General features: G+C 45.5%; 1 pseudogene; it reads left to right on the top strand.

Annotated features, from left to right (window-relative positions):
* The first annotated feature begins 2032 nt into the window (after positions 1-2032).
* LOC123069279 (NADH-ubiquinone oxidoreductase chain 5-like) lies at positions 2033-3211 on the top strand (annotated as a pseudogene).
* The last annotated feature ends 641 nt before the right edge of the window (positions 3212-3852 follow it).

The following is a 3852-nucleotide window of genomic DNA, read 5'->3' on the forward strand; positions in this document are numbered from 1 at the left end:
TGTTAATTAAACGGGCCTTGCTAATGAAGTATTTTGTTACCTTCCTTTATTCTGATTTTGACCATTTAGTTGAACTGACTCTATTAATTCGCTCTCACGGTACTTGGATTGCGATTTCCTCTGTATTCAATCTCAATGACTGCTAGGATTTCTTTCTACTTCTATTTGTGGCATATAGAATTTTACAATAGATGAAGCGGAAGAAGGAACAAGGCTTGAAGGCGGATTAGCAAGGGAATGAATCTGATGAAGTTGTTCCTCCGCTAGAATAAGGGGGGCATGATCGCTGATTTGACCGGGCAGACCAGATGAGCGAGATTGATTGAAAGCACTGTGCCAACTTGCGTACAAGATTTTTATACTCTAGTAAATCCTTTTCACAAGTTATTTCGTACAGGCTATTCAAGGTCTATTGGCTTTATTGCTTATGTGGTACTTGCACTGCGAAGCCTCGCTTATGACCGAGAAAGATCGTAGATAGGAAAGATATGTTATGCACCAACGACGACCCCTTCTCTTTACCTTTATCGTCTCATACCTCAGTCCATTGCTGGCTTGAATGTTGTCTCTCTTCTTCTTTGCTCGCGAGACTGAATAAGAGGACGACCCACCGGGGGTAGGATGGAATGACTCGGCAAGGGGATCAACCATCTTCTTTCAGTAAAGGCCCACACATTATCCTTAATATTGGGATAAAAGGACTCTGAAGAAGGAAACTCTCTTCCCGTCTTGCGTAACTGACCACTGCAAATCAAGTCGAAAGTGCTTATATGCTTAACATGTTTTTGTCTCAATGACAGTCCGCTTGAACATTGTCTTATTTTTTTTAAGAGACTCGATCTTATGTATCTACTTATTGTCTTTTTGCCTTTGCTCGGTAGTTCCATAGCCGGTTTTTTCGGACGTTTTCTAGGATCTGAAGGAACCGCTATAATGACCACCACGTGCGTTTCATTTTCTTTGATCTTATCTTTGATTGCTTTTTATGAAGTCGCACTGGGAGCTAGTGCTTGCTATCTCAGAATAGCTCCATGGATCTCATCGAAAATGTTTGATGCTTCTTGGGGCTTCTTTGGCGACCGTGAAGTCACCAGATGAATTGCCGAGTAGATAGATCAGATCCGGATGCTACAGTTGTTCCGCGTTGATACGGACTCGACCTGCTCCTACCCACCCCGGGGTATCATAGCATGTTGGGAATCGAGGGGGGACATACTGGACGTAACTACTCCTGTCGGCTGGGGGCTCCGCCGCCCTGCCTTTCGATCGATACACTATTGAGGAGGCCGATCACGAACGTGACAGGTGTGGGAGCGATCCTGGGAAGGCAAGGCTAAGACGGCGCCTTGCATAAGGGTAGCAAGAGGGCGCTTATGCCCCGACGGTGGGGCCTTATGGGGAAGGACCCAGCCCAATAGGGACAGCACACGCCCCACTTTAAGCGCATCTCTGTATCGACTGAATAACTCTATCTAAGGGTGACATCGGCGGAACCAGTGAACCACGCGAGCTGGTTAGATGCGTGGGGCAGAGGGCTCGTAGTACCCCCCTTTTCTTGATCCAGCCTTTTCTTCGCTTCGGTAGTTAATCACCTAAAATCCAAGGGAGGCTGGCCTGCACACCATACCTATACCCATATAGTGCCAGGTAGGCGGTGGACTCATTTTTGGATTAGGGAAGGGAAGAAGGGGCCTAAGCACGGCAGATGCCGTACACTTGAGTGGCAAAGGAAAGCGAGACCGTACTTCTTTTGCCAAGCCTGTTCTTACATAAGGTTCCCACAGAAGATCAAGTTGGCGAGTCGTGTGATGGGAAACCTTCCCGCACGGTTCGGAGAGCACTGAAGACGAATGAAAGGTTCACCACCACATCATTGCAAGGGGAGCTCGCTCGATTCACAGATTGGCCTGACTCGTAATTCACTTTTGACTCTATGTTCGATAGCCTGACCGTAGTCATGTTAATTGGGGTTACATTCATAAGTAGTTTGGTCCATCTTTATTCCATTTCATATATGTCTGAGGATCCGCATAGCCCTTGATTTATGTGTTATTTATCCATTTTTACTTTTTTTATGCTAATATTGGTGAATGGAGATAACTTTCTTCAATTATTCCTGGGATGGGAGGGAGTAGGTCTTGCTTCATATTTGTTAATTCATTTCTGGTTTACACGACTTCAGGCGGATAAAGCTGCTATAAAATCTATGCTTGTCAATCGAGTAGGTGATTTTGGATTAGCTCATGGGATTTTTGGTTGTTTTACTCTCTTTCAACTAGTAGACTTTTCAACCATTTTTGCTTGTGCTAGTGCTCCCAGAAATGAATGGATTTTTTGCAATATGAGATTGAATGCCATAACTCTGATTTGTATTTTACTTTTTATTGGTGCTGTTGCGAAAACTGCACAGATAGGATTGCATACTTGGTTACCCGATGCAATGGAGGGTCCCACTCCAGTATCTGCTTTGATTCATGCAGCTACTATGGTCACTGCTCGCGTTTTCATGATAGCAAGGTGCTCCCCTTTATTTGAATACTCACCTATGGCTTTGATTGTTATTACTTTTGCAGGAGCTATGACGTCATTCCTTGCGGCAACCATTAGAATATTATAGAACGATCTAAAGAGGGTCATAGCTTATTCAACTTGCAGTCAATTAGGCTATATGATCTTTGCTTGCGGCATCACTAACTATTTGGTTAGCGTCTTTCACTTAATGAATCATGCGTTTTTCAAAGCATTACTCTTCCTGAGTGCGGGTTGGGTGATTCATGCCATGTCGAATGAGCAAGATATGCGGAAGATGGGGGGGCTTGCCTCCTCCTTTCCTTTGACCTATGCCATGATGCTCATGGGCAGCTTATCTCTTATTGGATTTCCTTTTCTAATAGGATTTTATTCAGATGTGATCTTAGAGCTCGCTTACACAAAGTATACCATCAGTGGGAACTATGCTTTCTGGTTGGGAAGTGTCTCTGTCCTTTTCACTTCTTATTACTCCTTTCCTTTACTATTTCTAACATTTCTAGTACCAACTAATTCATTCGGGCGAGACAGATTATGATGTCATGATGCGCCCATTCCTATGGCCATTCCTTTAATACTTTTGGCTCTCGGGAGTCTCTTTGTAGGATACTTGGCCAAAGTGTGACCTGTTAGCCCATAAGTCAGTACTGTGATGAAGCGGCTGTTGCTCACCCGATACGATCGTACGAGGTCATCCGGGGTGAACAAGAATTGGGGATCGGATGCGGGCGAAATTCCCGCCAATGGCTGAGATGTTCAGTCGACTCCCTCCCCCTTTGTGGGGGTCTGGACCCCTACGAGTGAGCAGAAAAGGGAGGAGGAAAGACGCCCTGGTGAACCGTCATAATAAGTGAACAAGTGTAAGCTTTGCTGCCCGACACTATGGAGTACTGACCACACCAAGGGACAGGCACTGAAGCGAAGGACAGGAACGAGCGGAATCAATGTGTTCCAATTTCTGGCCTTGCACTGACCATCCAACAGACCATGGACTAAACGGCCACTGCCTGAAAGGACTATGCTATGTCCAGGGGACCGCTGCCCTCCACAAGGTACATCTTGCGCCTATGGGCTGCTATACCTATCCAAGAAGACACTCGAAAAAGGAAGGATAAACAAACCTATCCGATGGACTGCCGAGCTACAAGTCCTATGACAAAGGAGCGGGATTCTCTAAAAGCTAAGGTCTTAGGTGGCCAAGAGGGCCCACTTGGAGACTTGGGATCTCAGCAGGAAATGTGAAGGTTGTTTAAAGCCGGCCGACAGGCGAAAGAGAATCCAAAAGTTTTGTTCTGATCTGAGTAGGCTCAACATAGGGAATAC

Source organism: Triticum aestivum, chromosome 3B, assembly GCF_018294505.1.
Source record: "Triticum aestivum cultivar Chinese Spring chromosome 3B, IWGSC CS RefSeq v2.1, whole genome shotgun sequence".
In the NCBI taxonomy this organism is placed as follows: Eukaryota; Viridiplantae; Streptophyta; class Magnoliopsida; order Poales; family Poaceae; genus Triticum; species Triticum aestivum.